Below are 18082 nucleotides of genomic sequence, written 5' to 3'. Positions count from 1 at the left end.
TCCCATGAAAATTGTCAGCTTTTTTTTTGTTGTTGTTTTAAGTAACTGGACAAGTTTATCTTAACAGTGCATAACTGAGCAACAACTACAAGATAAGTAAGAACACTGCTTGACTGCTTACCTCCACGAGACTTACAAGCACGTGTCTGAGAAATACAGACTTATTTTATAGATGAAGAGGAGATATCATTGATTTCCATGAATTCCCTAGAAATTAACACCCCACGTCCACTAAACACCAAACTCCATATGCTTCTATGTAACATTTGTCCCAACCCTAACCTTAACTAAAAGCCATGACTCATTAATGAAAGTTCATGCTTTACTTCACTGAATCAAGGTTCTAACCAATAAGGTGTGCCGGTTAATGCACACAAACACTTTTTTCCTTTTATTTTATCCACCCATTTGTTGAAGTAGCTTTCACTTGTCTGTATGAAGGGCAAAAATATTCAATATTTGAGCGGCAGAGCATGGAAGGAGCGCAGCTCAGGCTGTGTTTACTCCATAATGGAGATTGTGAAGAGTTGGGGAGATGGAGAGAGAAAAGGGACTTGCTTTTATGATGACGGAGATTTCCGTGCACCCTGTTTGCAATTTCCAATTAAAAATCTGTCTTTTTGTTTCTCTTAAAAATGCAAACCAGCACACACCCACAGTCACATCACAAGGACAAAACATGCAGTAATCAGAGCTATGAGTATCCATTATGTTTTAAAAGAGAGAAATGATTGATGCACATATGAATTAAAGTTCAATTGAAGGACGCAGCTCCCAGTTATGGCAGCTATTCATCAATTAGAAACCGAAACACCCTCTACACAGAAAAATAAATAAATAAAAGAAAGGTAGTGCAAAGTTTCATATCCTTCTTACTTAAAAAATTTCCCCTGGATGAATAAAAGAGAACTCAATGACTATTTTTCAGCCTTACAGGGAAAGAGCAACCATCTTCTTTATGTTACATAATTATATTACAATAGCATATATTCATCATGAAAGACCTGTTTGTATCATATTATCGTATGACAACCTAAGCCATCTTTGGTGACCTTAATATTGTCAACTTTTTTACTTTTTTTTTTTTTTACATTCTTATTTTCAACAAATAAAATATACAGGCTTTGAAAAAAAAACAAACAAAATCTCAAGCAGCACCTGTTCTTTGACAATAATGGGCAACAGAAGGCAAGTGATATTTAACATGAAAAAGAAAAATCAAATGCAAAGAGCTTATAGGACTCGCGTTAAAAAAAGGAAAAAAAAAAAACATATCAAAACACAATATGATGAATAGACGAAGGTCAAAGAAGAAAGATGTAGCTCAAAGTGAACTCACTGAATCGCTGTCCTTGTCCTTGTCTATGCACACATCCATAAAAGTGGTGCTGTACAGCCTGTCGCTGTGTCTCTAAAGCTCCTGAAAACAAATGAAAACAAACAGAACAGCACTCCACACAGCCAAAACTGTGTGCTCAAAGTACAATGTGAGGAGTTATCGCTTCAGGAAAACAGTAACTATGCTGTGTAACAAATTTGTGATACCTTCATAAAATTATTTCTTCTGTGACTTCATCTGCAGTGTAACACAAGCGAAATAAGGAGAGAAGCCACAGCTTCATCTGATTTTAGGTAATTTTCAAGTTAAGATATATCCTATATACATCATATATATTGTTTTCCCTATAGAATTTCTGGTATTGAGTGAATTTTTGGATCTTTTGTTTTCTTGTTTTTATTGTTTAGTTTTTTTTTCCAGGAAACTTTCATTGTTTGGTCCCATTTCCTCCTCTTTGGCTGCCTTAACTGTTTTGATTTGATTGTTATTAGCCTGTGACTCACTGGTTGTTATGTACTGAAGCCCCCAACTGTTTTCCCTGCCAGGCAGTTCCTGGCCTGATTATTTCTTTATTTCCTTGTAACTTTGTTTTCTTTGTTTGGAATTTTATTTATTAAGGCTTTGTTGGACCTTGTGTCTTTTTCCTGCAGCACTTTTTGTTTCTTCCTTTCAAGTTTAAATAGCCTAGAATTAAAACTTATCTGTACTTGTTTCATCCACAAAACAAACAAACAAACAAACAAACAAAAAAAGAAAAAAAAAGAATGCCACCATCTTTTCGTTTTTCTATTTATTTATTTTCTTATTTGATGTAAGAAAATAATTAATAGCACAGAAAGCAAAATGATTGAGAAGATATGTGACTCGATAAGGAAGGGATCTAGGGATACAGACAAAGATCCCAAATCGGCTTATAGCCTTTTCTCTCATGTTATGTCCACAACAGAAAGGATTGACATCTTGTCCCCACAGAGCTGGGACTCTATTTAAGGGGGAGCATCAACAAATCCTCCGATGTTGTTGAAATTAAGTGCTGTAAGGCGCTGCAGTCTACTTTAAAGAAAAAAAAAAAAAAAAAAATGGAGACAATGGCTGTGCTTTCTCCAGCCTGTAAAAGTCTTATCTTGACTCTTGACTTATCTCTTGTTTGTCTCATTTTCTCTCACTTTCTCTGATAATGTCTTCTTGTGTGTCTTTGCTGAATCAACCACAGCAAGTGTGTTTATATCTGTTTGCTAGCGTGTGACGTGATGTGGAAAAACAAAACTCAGCTGCAACACCACACGGCGTCCAGGATGGAAAAGTTGTGTATTGCAGTTTTTTAGCCTTGGGATTCTGCTAGGCAGCAACGGCTCCAGAAATGCACATAATAGATGTCACTGTGCCATTAAACGAGCCTGCAACATGGAGTTTTAAGGTTGGAAAGTTATGTAATGCATCTTTTATCACCACACAAACTAAGTAAGAGGAAATATCTTATATGAAGGACATACATGCTTATTTTTTCTGGTAAGATATTTTCTCTCACTAAGTAGGTTTAATGTTAGAGAACTTCACTTATTTTAAGTGTTTTGGTCCTTAATGCTCTTAGGCTTGTTACTGAGACTTTATTAACTATAATGAGTAAGTCTATGCTTGAAACTAGAACACTGTTACAAACCAACACTACACATGTATAATTGCTTTTCCTAAGTAATAATTTATTATTTCAAGTAAGACAAGAAAAGAAGTCGCATATATTGTATTTGTATCAATAAAAATGGACTTGTTAATGAGACAACACTAATTTTAGGGTATTCATGGGTTCAGCAAGGTTAGATGTTTTTACACATCTCTGATTCCTCACTGTTTTACACATTCTACACATAAATATTTTGCTTATTTAACTATGGATTTTCTGTTCATAAAGTGTGAGTGTGCTCTTAAGTAGCTTATGTTGCCCTTCATTTTTCATCATTCTTACCTGTTGGTAAGAAAGATCCATTCACCCATTTAAATTCATATAATGTACAGCTGGTAAAGCTCTGTGTGCCCTTGGGGAAATGTTGCAGAGCTGATTCTCAAAGCTGAGGCAGTGATAGTTAAGCAGGTTTGTCGGCTAGTAGAATGGCAAAAAGCTTGTAGGCTTCGCATTTGTGAGCTTGCTTGTAACTGCAGACAGAAACATCGTCTATGCTTTTTCAGAATCCCAAAATGTTTCCTTTTTCTTATTGCTGCTGCCTCCTTTCCCCTCCTAGACAATGTCTCTCACACTTTTTTCCACTGCCGTTCAGCTGAAACCAATAAGGCACCAAGATTCCTTGACATTTTGCAGCTTTACCTGTGTCAATTGTACCGTACATTATTTCTGAAGGATGTAATCCGTGACACAGAGCTCTGATCAGGTACTTGTTTATGGTACTGCAATCTAAGGCCTTAATCTGCAAGGAAGATATCAGATAGTGTCATCCCTGGGTGGTGTTGAGTGGATGGAAGAGTGTCTGGTCGTGACTTTGTGTGCATAGTAGGGGATTAACTCGGAACAAAACAGATGAGAAAAGTAGACAAACAGAGTATTGGGGAGGTAGAATGACACTTGTACACATATTTTAACAAAGAATCTCAGGCCCATATTAATTAAAAGATGTTAGAGAGATTAAAAATACATTCTGAAGGTATCAAGTTTGATCACAGAATTTAAAAAAAAATAAAAATAAAAGCATAATGTGGCTATCTGTCAGTCCATGTCTGTGTGTCTGTCTATTCCGTATACATATCTCTATATCTTGCCCACAGAGTGGCTAAGTTGTGGTTGGATGATTTCCTGGTATTAGTTTTCATGTTCCTCATAACGTCTTACCAGGTAAGTGCTCAGATTTGTATGTTACTGCTGTACTTACTGTAATTGATGCTGTATGGGTTTTTGTGTAATGTCCCATAATGTCTTAGAAAATCCAATTTGTATTCTTTCCCATAAAGGTGTTGGCACATTGTAAATAGTGTCAGTGAAGTTGTTTAACATACTGAATTTGTTATTTTCACCTTGCAAGAAAGCCTCTGTAAATCTGAAAGGGACACCCAGTCAGCACTGCTGTTAAAATGTTTAAGTAACATGCAGACTCTGCTCACTCAATGCAACACTGGTGTGCACCAGCATATAAATGATGTGACCCCACGCTTATTTTTTACTCTCACGTCGGTGTAAAAATCTTGCATCGACTCAAGCTGTAAAATCAATTCATCGATTGGTTTGTGGTACATCTAAATAGACCCTAGTGCGCCATCATCCCAATTCAGTAAGGAGAGATCAAACAAAAGCTTGACACAAATTTATTGGTTTACAATAAACAGAGCAAAGTTTTAGTTGGTATTAAAAGAAACTTTGGTTGTCAGACCCAGATGTTGCATTTTGTGTCGTGGATGATGAAAGAAAAAGCCAGAAGTCTAGATGCTGGTGATGGGCTTTGAGGGAGCAGGCTTCTGATTAGGTTCCATCAAAACCTGTGGAACAGATGGGTTGGATGGGTAAGATGTCCCAATTAAGTGAAGTCAGGTTTGACAGCATTACATAGAGTAGCAGAGAAAAAGTACTAGTGGCAAGAAAGAGAACGGAAACAAGACAGATTCCAGATAGCTGACATGCTTGAGCTTACCCCGGGCTACTTTTGACACTTATGACTCATTTACCGCACTGGTTAGTGTTTTGTGGCCCAGATGTAGTCCAGCTGTCAGTCGGTGGCTTGGATGTGGATTACAAGTGCTATTTAAACCAGAAATGGTCCAAATATGAGGAGCTGGCCTGGACATACATTACAGAAATTTCCTTGTGGGCCACATGTAGTGGTCATGTGGCTGAGTTTTGGCACACATGAATTCAGTGCATGTACAGTAAGTCATGGCCAAATATGGGCCAAACAAAACTGCAGATGTGCCATATTTAGCCCAAGCATTTAATGCCATCTGAGATCAAAACTACTAAAGCTTCATTTGCTGTTTAAATATTTTTTTATTAGGGTCTGTGTTTAATAGATGTTTTTTCTTTTCTTTTTTGTAATTACAGTAACAATTTCTACTTGTAGTAATGGTCTCTTCATCTTTCTTGTCAATTTCAGCAATATAGGGGTATCTCCAGCAGCTCCTCCTGATAAATGGAACTGTATGGTGTTCCTCCATTGCAGAATCATCATCACTTCGGTGATGTGAAAGTCAGATGAAATGTAAGATGACTGTTCAGTCTAAAGTCACTTTGAAAAACATTACATACTAGTACTACATATAAAAAGGCCTGAGTTGGGTTTGAAAAATATGATTTGTGCTGCTGGGACTGTCCTAAAAATAACAAATTTCTGTAATGAATTGCATTCAATTTTGTAACACAGCATGCGTCACTTATGACAGCAAGACATGAAGGTCTCTAGATGCAACATGGAACAAGCTTTGCTCTATAGATGGATTTGAGAGTGTCACACCCATGAGGGTGTTTTAACACTCACATTCTTCCTGGTGAAGACATTTTTTTTAAAAAAACACACAAACCTTACTGTGCTGTTCCTCTCTGTGTCTGCACATCACGACAGCCTCCTCCTCTCCTCCTCTCTATCCTGTTGTTAATCATGACAGCTGTCAGTGATCAGCTGATTGGCTTTCTATCGCTAGCACTGTCTCTCTTATTGTGTTTATTGTTCGGCTAAGAAGGAAGAAACTGGTAGTTCGTGGTTCACACTGGCACTTATTTACCTAAAAGTATTGTTTTTGGATGCACTAGCAAAAGTAGGCAACATTTATCAGTCTCATGTTAATCAGATCCATGTGACTGTCACGTGAAGCTGAAAAATGAAAAATATGATAACAGCAGCCTAATTCAATTAGATATTGTTTGCCTTTATTTCATATAACTTTTCAGTATTAATAAGGTTTGCTAGTGACAGCTGTAAAATCTACTAGTCATCAGACAGCCATGCACACATCTATGAAGACAGATCACGTTTAGATATCTAGTGAGAGTGAAACATCAAAAGAAACCAAGGGGATGTCTTCTCCAAATCATTGGTGCTGTACAGATGGTGGAGACACAGGTCTGATCATTTATGGGCCATGAATGTGATGAACATGCCTGTTCATGAATTATGTACAAGCTCAAAATTACAAATCAGAGCAGGACCCTTCACTAACAAAGTTGATGACAGGTGGTAGAAATGATTTATACTTCAGGGCAGGGGCGGACCTAGAAATGTTTTGACTTTTGTCATTGTTTATATGTTGCTAGTGCATTTGCTCTGGTATCTATAATGACAACATGGCAGTATGTACAAAATTCTCTACTCTGACAAAATAGTTCACTTTCACAAAGCTTTGATTTTTAACCTTAATACAGCAATATGCCATTTTTATTTTGTATGTGAATGGACACACACTTTGAACTGGGCTGTACTGTTTAAAAATATTTATAAAAAAAAAAAAAAAAAAGAAGAAGAATAACTGAATTTCATGCCAAATAAACCTAAGCGCTCTCTAGTCAACAAATGGGACCAGGCTTGTTACATTTGAAGGTAGGCAAGGAAATGTTTTCTCTAACTCTCACAGCAACAGGTTTTGTGTATTACATAGTCCTTATTATTAAGTTACCCATAACTAACTATTAATTTTTACAACAATGTAGGTACTAATTAACAATTTATACTACCATTCTTAATATTGTTTTGTACCTCAAAGTTAAAGTTAAAAGTAAAATTTGCATTAAGTGAGCATTAATATATGATTATTTACATTTATTTATTTGGTAAATCAGCTGCATTAAACACAAAACAATAGGTAACCTCCACATGCACATTTACACAAATGCTCTGAATCCACTAAATCTTTCAGTGTAGCAGTGCATTTGTAGAAGCTGTTGTACTGTAGCTTGGGAATCAGATCTTTTATTATGCATCACCATGCCGCCATGCAAGCAGCAGAGAGATTAGAGTGCCGATTAGCTAGACTCCATTATTCTATGTCCCAAATGATTTCAGAATCAATGGTCCAACCCAAGATCGCGATTTTCTTTGTAACACTGGCACACTGCAATTGAAAGACAGCTTTCAGAGGTAATGCATTCTTATTAGTGTACTATTTACAACCAATGTTTGCTTTTAAAAACGTATTGTGTATTCATATTGTGTCTTACATCTCATATGTTTTTCAAAAGTATTACTAATATTGAATTAAGCTAATGCAAATGTTTAATAAGGAGGCTCTTTTCCTTCACATCTGCCTCATAAAAAGCATTTGTCCTCTTAAATGCTCTGACTCAACCACCATGTAGACCAGGGGTGCCCAAGTTCAGTCCTCGAGAATTTTTAGATGCAACTCTTCTCCAATACACCTGAATCAAAGAGCTCAGTTCCCTCATCCACATGTCATTCAGCTCTGCAGCCTGGTAACGAGCCACTCACTTGATTCAGGTGTGCTGGAGAAGGGTTGCATCTAAACGTTGCAGGATAGTAGATGTTCAGCACTGGACTTGGGCACCACTGATGTAGATTCTGGGGGATTGTATCCCCTTCTAACATTTATATCACCAGTCCATTGGGATTTAGTTTCTCAATGGACTGTTGTCTGTTGAGATGCCTAACTGCAAAATAAAACTGATTCAAATTTAACTCTTGCACATCAATAAATATTGTTAAAACGTTTCTGTTTATCTGTTTACATGGAACCACTGTTCAATATGAAGAGAAATGCTAAAAGATGGAGAAATATAAGTACTTCTACTGATCCATGCCAAAAACAAAATGCTAAACATCTTATAACATGGATCAAGTTCTGCTCTTAGTAACAAGAGGAAGTATTGCAGCAGGCATGTGGACATACATTTTGGGTTGTGGTGACTTTTTTCTTTGTTACAGCTGATTATTTTTAATTAATATGCTGGGAAATATACATATTAATTAGAGATTTTATGTATTTAAGAAGAAGAATTTACAGTGGTATTTCTTTTTAAATAACCACATGAAGGCTAAATTTGCACCTAGAAAAAAATTAGAACCCCATGTTAAATGTAAAAAGGCATCATATATGGAAAAGACATTGAATGGGAGCATGTGTTCCTCTAATACTTGTGTATACCTTTGAGCATTGATGATGCTCGTCCAGATGTGCAAGTCAGTTCCATAGACACTAATGCACCCCCATACCTTTAGAAATGCAGGTGATTGAACTCAAAGCTCATAAAAAGCCAGATGGCTCCTTTCTTCCTCAATCTGGAGGATGCAGAAACCATGATGTGCGACAACTTTAAAAATGCATTTATCTGTTACAAAAAAAAAAAAAAAAAAAAAAAAATCTAATACATGTTTTGAAGTAAAACTTAGAGTGAAAGTTTGCGACCATGGTGAAAAAGCGTTAGCAAAGCCCTCATGAGTTAGCAACCCTATTTTTGCAAACTTGTATGTATACAAGCAAATTTTTTACAGTACATATTGGTACATATTTCATTGTTTGTTTTTATAAAAAAGTGTTTGGCAGTGCTAAGGCAAGGCAACTTTATATTATAATTTCATACATAAGGTAACCCAATGTGCATAACCAAGTAGTCAGACAAGAGAATAAATAGTCGAATATAAAACAGACTGAACAGTAAGTTTCCATGGTGGCAGGGAACAAGTGAACCCAAAAGCAGACTGGAGAGGCAGGTAAGCACAATATCCCAAGGTTTCAATGAAGAGAACTGGAACCAACACAGACAAAAACAGGACCTGGCCAAGAGCAACAGAAACCAAGGGGTATGTATACTGAGGTTAACTAATGAAGAACAATTGAAGTGAATGAGCTAAATAAACCAGGTGTGCTGAATCAAGAAGGAAAAAGCACAGAACATACAAGGGTGTGGCTCAACAGAATAAGGAGAGCACTTTTAATTATTGGTTTGACCAAGGCATGAAGCAGTAGACAAGTGTGTTTTGTCAATAGCTGTGCAAATAATTATCTTCAGGGAACATTGTAAGTTGCACAGACAAGTACTATGTATCCTACTGCAGCTGACATGTTCAGTTTTTATGTTTAAATTTCATTCCTCGCTCAGGGAACGACATCTTATCACTCCTATGATTATTTCTCCAATTTCTCAGATACCCTTTTTAGGGGTATGATGTGTATCATTTGCCAGCAGTTTTTTGAAAGAATGATAATTTTTCAAAGTGATTTTTTCCCCTCTTCAAGGCCAGTCTTGAAGGAGGACAGAGATCCAGCAAAATAATAAAAAAAAGATTATAAGAAATGCTAATATACAATGAAATTAATTAAATGATGTCAATTCTGATTTTATCTGACAAGGAGGTAATTGGTCTCTCTTGCTTCCCGTGGACTGCAATTTTGTGTGTGTGTGTGTGTGTGTGTGTTCCTTTTGTAATTGCTTTGCACCAGTGGGGCACCCTCCCTGTGTTGTATGTTTCTGTAATGTGAGCGTATCTGATTTTGTATGCGCTCTCCTATGAATTTCAGGATGGATGTGTCAGTTAAATAATAGAAGTGAAGGACACCAGGCAACCTATAAGATATAAATAAATAAATTTGACCTTCTATATGTTCATAATTCCTATCAATAGTATATTATTTGCCTATGTTACTTGGAGATTATTTTTTAAAAAAACCTTGATGATTTATTTTAAGTAGGACATTTGGAGTAATGCATTAAAAAAAACAACAAAAAAACAAAAAAATAAAACCCCCAATAACATAATAACAAACCTTCTCATTGAAAAACAAGGGCGACCTATGACTGCTCTTTATTCAATTTTATGTTTTTTTTATGTTGCTAACTTTGCTTTCTTATTAATCTCATGATTGCTTGATTGTTTTTAATGGATTACAAGACTTTTATGTTTACTTGAAAAACATTCTGAGATGAGTAATTTATTTATGAATTACATCTTTTAAATCATATCTTCATTTTGTTTATTTGTCCTAGAGTGTTCCTCCTTTTTATTCCAGCTCTTCTCTATTCAATTTAAATATTAAACAGACATATGTCAACCATAAACTGTTTGTTTCGGTGTCTATTAACATAAACGTAACCAGTTGTGTCACCTTAAGTTAAATAATTGTGATGTCAAGCACTGAATGGAAACAAAGTAAAATTAAATTAAATTAAGTTAAAATAAATAAAAAAAAGAAAAATAAAATAAAATAAAAAGCCATAGGGATAACCCATGCACAAGTACATCAAACTTGATTTTTTAATTCCATCAAGTGGTCCATATAATTTCTTGTTCTTTTGCTTAGGCAGGCTAATGCTCCACACAAGAAAGGAGAACACAATGGGTGACTTTGAGCTTTGTTTAGGGTTGTCAGGCCTGCACCTCCTCCACCAGCACGCTCCTCCTCTCCTGAATACTGATCCCTGGAATGAACTACAATACCCATAACCCATCTGACTCTGCCAAGCTGGATACCACCTGTGCTCACCAATCTGCCTAATAACCAACACCTGTCCACATCCCTATTTATACCATCAGTTCACTCTGTTCTTTGTCAGTCTTGGTTCATGCTCCTGCATTCATCCAACTGACCTATGGTATTAAACCTTCTTTAGATTATTACCTGCGATTGTGTCTGCCTATTCTGGTCAGTACTCACAAGGGTAGGGTCGAGTTTAAGTGAGCTATCCAGAGGGTTTGCAAAAAAATTGAACCAGCTTTATCTTTCATTATTGCTTGTTCTTACTGTGCTTACTATGCATACCTATCAGTTGCACTCTTAATAAATAACTGAACGTCAACATTCAGTCAATTTACTTGATTTCATGTTGTATAAGTTGTTTCTTTTTTTATGTACTGATTTGAATCTGTTTCACTATTTGTAGCCTACAGACCGAAGGTCCAATATAACAAACATGGCGTTACCAGCTTCAAACTAATTCTTGGTAAAGTCTTGGCTGTGGGAGTTTACCATTTGATAAGGACACTGGAGATTTGAAGGGATTCCAATTAAACAAACCCCAAAACCAGTCTAAATAGCTTAGTTCCATCCACGAAACCATGTAAATAAATCAGTCTCCTGACTCCAAGAGTGCTTCCTCTGCCCACCAGCCAGACCATGCCTCTCAAAGCTTTTGGACTTGTGTTTAAAATAAACTTTAACTGAACTAAACTAAATTTTACTTTGTCAAGGTAGACTTTGTGAAGAAAAAATGTCCATACCTACCACAGTTAACCTAACTTTATAGACTGTTAAAAGACTATTTTAACATCTATACTTTTAGTTTTATAAATATTCCTCTCTTATTCCCTAGAATGAGTGTTTTACATTTTCATGAAAGTTTTTTAGTAGGTGCAAAGATGGTAGAGAAGTCCTTGCCTCACCTGCTCTGGTGATCTCCCCACTAAACCTTTAATCCTCTGACCCTTCTGACTGCATCTTAAGCCTTCAGTGACTCTTCAGCCTTTAGTGGTTTGAAAAGATATGGGTTAAATGAATGTGTCATGTGGGAAGAGCTCCAAACTTTTCAGAACTGCTGGTTTGATATATAACAAAAATGACGCAGAGAGAAGAAGGGGTCTCTGGTGTCTAGTATATTTTAGATGTGGGTTGGATCTGTAAACTACAAAGGACAATTATGGGGGGACAATTATGACAGTTCATTCAGCAGCCCCAGAGAGAAGAAAAAATATCCAAGAGCAGAACTTTTGAGAGCTCAGAGAATGTGTCTGTGAAGGAAAGAGACCATGTCTGAGTGCTGGAAATTTGAACCTGCAACACTAAACTTAAGAAGAGGAGCAGAGTACTAAAAGGAAGAACAATATATTTGAGGCTTCTTGAGTGTGAGAGCAGAGTTTTGAGAGAGAGAGAAATATTATATTTCAGCTTGGAAATAAGAAATCTTGCTCTCAAATCAAACAATTACTGTCTTGATTAAATTTAAGGAAATACCCCCATAGACAATACAGTGGATTTTTTTGTGTGTTGGAAAAAAATAAAATTTTCTAGGCAAGTGGGCAAATAAAAGGGTTAGAAAAAGTTGTAAAATATACATGATTGAGAGTTTCTTACAAGATATCAAGGTTTCTGAACCATCAATGTAATTACTTCCTAGAAAACTGTGTAGGAGCAATACTCAGCATTTTGCCATGATTGTGAAAGATACATACAGTTTGCATTACTAATCAGTACAGACTGTCTTCTTCCAGGCTGCACCATCAAACTGTATGCTTCCAATCAGACCTGACACTAATATCGTATACTCACTGGGAGCAAATGACCATGCACTGATTGTCATATTATCTTCTAAAAGCAGTCTAAGTTACTGATGAACACACCATTATGTATCCACCACGTTCTGGATACATAATGGTTGCTATCATACTTTCACGTTACTCATTCATCAGACACCTTCCTCTTGTTGTTTTCTTGTTTTTTATATTACTGTCTCAGTGCAGTGTGTGATGAGAGATGAAGCATCAATTTTTAGGCAGATGCACATAAAGAGAGGAAGAAACAAACATCCTTTCCATTAACTGTTCTAAACACAAATCCCACATCTACATTAATTCCTTTCAGGCCTAGTAGCTGCTGGGCTCTTTGGTAGTCTATCTCTCTAAGAGGACAGACTAAATGAAAAATACTCAAACTAGAAATTTTCACCGAGCCCAAAGAACCATCAAATGACCTGTTTGAAACACTTCAAACAGAGGCATATAAAACTTTTCTCAGAGTTTTAGAGCACATCCGCATTGTGGTTAAAACAAGTCTCGCAAAACCTAGCACCCTGTGGGGGAGAAGATCTGAAAGGAAGATTAGTTTGTTTATGGGTTGGGGAGAAAAAGGGGGTTTCTTCAGTCTTGAAGTGCAAGGCCAGCCCCCATCACATCTGTTGGCACATTAACAACACCCACATCAAATATCCGACTAATCGCACAATGCTTCTTGGATCTCCACGAGAAGAAAGTTCAGCTCATTCGATGTGTCAAGAACTTTTCCCATTAAAGTCCGCAAAAGCAAAATGACATTTTTTTCTCATGGCCTTAAGAACAACAACAAAAAAAGTTCTCGCTTCTTGCTGCCTATGTAACAGCCTGAGAGCTTGTCCAGATATCTTTTTTACACATGTGCGTCTTCTACATTCCATGTGAAACATATTCAGGCAAGTTATTTTTTACAAATGATCTTTTACATTTCAGGAAATATATTCAATTCAGCGTTAACTTTCCAAACATATTTTTTTCATAAGCACTAATTACGGTACATACCATCATAACACAAAACCTTACACATGTCCCTCTTACAAGTTTAGTTTTTTTCTGCCTGTGTATCTACCTGCTCTTAGCTTTCCCTGACAACTGTTCATCATCTACCTACTTCATACTAAACCACAACATATGCTTCTGTAGAAAGGACTTGGACTTTTGTTTGAAGACAGTTAAATGATTGCTACTGAGATTTTGGCAAAAATAATTGTTTTTGTTTTGCTTGTCATTGCAGCACACTCAGCCAGCTTTTGGCTGTTGTGGTTGGAGCCAAAATTGACTCTGCTTTAGGTTAAAAGCTAAATAATTATTTCAAATGTTCTCATTTGTTGCGAGGGATAAAAGGAAGCTTCCCTATAAACAATCTGTCTCTCGATATGCACAATGGCTTTGTCAAGTTTTTCTCCTTTCAAAATCAGAGTTACGTGACGGAATAACTTTGGTGCACTGTGTAGCTCTTTACTACTTCCTGGTTCCTTAACCAATCACCCCCACGACTCCCCACGGTTGCCAAACAACAGCCAGCATTTGGAATTTTATTTTGGCAAAAGAGTAGCAGCGTGCAGGTATGGAAGCCAAAGAAGTGGACCAGAAACAGTTTCAGAAAAACCTAATAGCCTCAGCATCCTGCTAAAAAAGCTAACAACCAAAAATGGACTAAAACGAGGATCAATATTGGAGAATCTTTGGAAAGGTGAGGAAGTCTGAGAGACCAAATTAATTTCAAAACAGATGCAGAGCTGGCAAAGTTTCTCCTTGACAGGTAAGCACTGGAATTTTGCCTAAAGCAACTGAAAAGTTTATCTTGATTTACAAAGATTTTAGTCTAATTTATTTCTTGGCACACAGGTTTTTCTCTTTCGACTGCAGTTCTGATTTGAAACACTAGGTGCCGATGCTACTTATTTCACCTTTATCATTAGAGGCAACTGTATATTAAGTCTACAAGTCCTTTGTTTCCCTGCACTTAGGTGTCACTTTTGGCGTGATCTGTATCTGTTTCTGTCATGTTTTTTTGTGCTTTTTGCCTCTAACTTCCTGCAGTTAACTGGCCAACTGTAATTCTTTGTTGGGTTGTAGTCAGTCTTTCTTTTTTTTTTCTAGGTTCCCCCCCCCCTTTTTTTTTTCTGTCCTCTTACTAAGACATTAAAGGTGCCTTGTGTAGAAAATGCAAACCAGAAAAACTTAAGAAATAAACTGTTAAAGATATCAAGAGATTTTAAAAATAAATAAAACCTAAAACAATTTTATAATAATAAAGTGTCAGTGCTCTATTGATATGCTATATGTACTATATACAGATTTACTATATAACTAGCATACTTTGGGGACACATTGTATTTCCTTGTAGTATCTAGTCTGTCCTAGTAATAAAAGAAGAAGCAGAAGCAATCTTTAGCAAACAGTCCATGAAGATGGGTTCAGGTTAATAAAAAGCCCATAAATTATAACAATGATGGAAGCTCCAGGAAAGTCAACATAAATTTCATTATGAACTGCTGTAATATAGTTAAAATTAAATATTATGTCCAACACATTTTATTCAGTTATATCAACCTCGGAATCCCTCATGGGTTAGGTTAAACGCAATCTGGATAACACTTAAGATTTGGGCATTGATTGGAAATGAACAAACCTGTGTCACCTTACGAGTTGATAACTGACACAGTGCATAGAGGACCCTCATGGAGGAATAATCTAACATTGAAGACTGACATTTTTAGAGTGATCAGACTGACAGATACTTTAAGAATGTTCACCAAACACTGTTTAAGCAAGAATTAGCAAAAAGGCAGGTTTAGGGAATATATATATTTTTTTACTTTTTTTTTCAAGTTTTATTACAGGTGCCAAGAAGATTTATAACATTGTTAATCTCATTATACTAGTTTGGTTTGTATGCATTGTTTTGTATGGAAGTGAAACCTTCCCACAAGTAGAACATTTAAAAAATTTTGGATTTGCAAAATGTCAGAAATATTTTGACATAACAGTTCTGGTATGTAAGAAACCTAAAGGTCCATATTTCTCTCATATCTGTGGTGAAGGTACTTGAGGTGGGGTCTGGAGACAAAGTTTAATTTAGTGGCAAGGAGAGAAAGATGGATCCGAGACCAACAACCAACAAAGTCAACTCTCCACTAGTAAACTACTGTAGTAAGGCTCTTACAAAAAAAGTCACTGATGTAACCTTTACCTTATTACAGACTGTGTTATTTAGATGTTTAAAAAATTGAGATGTGCCATTTTTATGTGTGAAAGGACACAATTATGCCTCTGCTGTAAGCCAACAAAGAACTGCTATCAAGCCATTATGTTACACATGAATAGAGCAGCATAATTGCAATACAGAGTTGACTTTAACAATGACGCCTTCTCACTTAAGACTGCTACTTAATTAAAATGCAGTGTTGCCCACAACTGGTCTCATTTATCACAGTGTTCACATGTTATTAGTGTATTCTATGAGTGGAAGTCATTTTAAAATCTCACTTCATTACCATTAACTTTGCAGACACAAGGAAATGCTTGTTTTCCTGCTATGTCCTTGATTAATCTTTCATGTGAGTAATAGGATGCTCTTATGCACAATTTAATTATTAACTCTTACCATTACGATGTGGCCACTTTTGTTCATATTTGAAAATATAATACTTCACTGTGATTTTGAGAAAAATCTAATAGTCAATGGTGCATTAGCAAAATGTTCTAAATCAACCCAACCAACGTCAATTAACTAGCCAAAATTAGCATGAAGTCATTTCGCCCTTACTGTCTCTCATTGTCATGGATCCCCAAGCTCTTGTGTGTTATCCCTGCTTGTTAAACTTGTTAAAGCTGCCCTGCTATCCATATGTATGTATGTGTATATATATATATATATATATATATATATATATTATTCATTTATTTCAAAGGGACAGTGCATATTCATGAACATATAAATGTAAATATGCCAGAATTAGACAGAAGGCTACTTTACATCTATAGTCCCTGGTATATTTATAATATATATATATATATATATATATATATATATATATATATATATATATATAAACTAACTAAAAGATAAAAAGTCTGCATGATGAATTTAAAGCTGTGAAGCAGCCTTCTTCTAAACACAGAAGGAACAATATGTGATGAATATCAGCATCAGGTGAACAGACAGAAAGGATTAGAATCTCACAGCTTCTAGATGGTGAGGAAAGAGAAATATTCACAAAATGCACAATAACTTCCATCCATGCACCTTTAGTGCTTCATTATCCAGATTTCTGGTCTATAATTTCTCTAACCTTTCATTCTTAGCTCGACTGTTTAGCTTACCACCTCTGCACCTGCAGCCTCCGCTATCGGGGGTTAAGAGGTTAACATCTTGTTTCCAGGTGTAGCGTCAGGTCTGTAAATGTAACTGTAAACATGTGTGGTATCCACAGATGGTCCAGAATGTCAGCTAACAGCTAAGTAAAACCATTTCTATGACCAACAAACACAGTTAAGACAACAAACAATTCAAAGACCAGGTACACAAAGTCCAAAAAATAAGTAAACACAGATGATGTCTCATCAACAAACGACTCCTCTACTGGAAGCTCACATCTCACAGATTCCACAGCTGGAAGTTTCATCTCGCTATGACCAAGATTCACTGAACCAGAGGCAGAACAAAGTCCAATTTACGCTTTACGCTTGTAAAAGTCAAGAAGCATGTCTTACCTTTGCTGTCTTGCCAAAATTAAAGCCACATTTATTTAAAAAAAAATAAAAATAAATACATAAATAAAAAGTTTGTCATTGTCTTTTGGAAGCAGTTTCCCGTCCAAGAACCATGATGTTCTGCCCATCTGCATGGGTTTATAGAGACAAAGAGGAAGTCAGTTCTTCTTCTTCTTTCTTAAGTTCCAGACAGAAAACGTCTCTTCATTTTAATAAACCCGCTCTCTCCTGATTACATCAGATACTGCAGCAGGGGAAGGGAGACATGGAGGCCATGTTTCTGTCATCAAAGTTAGCGCCAGCAAAAAAAAAAAAAAAAAACCCTTAATGCGCAATTAAAAAAAATTAACGGCATTAATTAGTCGTTGCATTACCGTAAACATGCCCAGCACTAATATATATATATATATATATATATATATATGTATATAAAATGTGTGTGTGTGTGTGTGTGTGTGTGTGTGTGTGGGATATATATGTATTTATTTATTTCTGTTGACAGACTAAAGTGAAATGTGAGTCTAACATTCGAGGATGGGATAAACACATGTCATGACAACACCCCAAACATACACACAAACAGGCAATACACCACATATAAACATCACCATACATGCTTCATTATTGGAAGCGAATAGAAAAATAAATGAGTTTCGCATTTAAAGTGCCGGTATATTTTCAATGGGAGCTTCTTAGCTTGAATATTGATTTTGCCTAACAAAAAAAGTGATAAACACTAAATACTGGGTTGCTCATTTTCATCAGTAATCAGATGAACTGTAATTCACAAACAGTATGCAAATTACCAGTGGAACTGCATTAT

Source organism: Melanotaenia boesemani, chromosome 12 (assembly GCF_017639745.1).
Source record: "Melanotaenia boesemani isolate fMelBoe1 chromosome 12, fMelBoe1.pri, whole genome shotgun sequence".
NCBI lineage: Eukaryota > Metazoa > Chordata > Actinopteri > Atheriniformes > Melanotaeniidae > Melanotaenia > Melanotaenia boesemani.
This window is presented reverse-complemented; position numbering follows the sequence as displayed.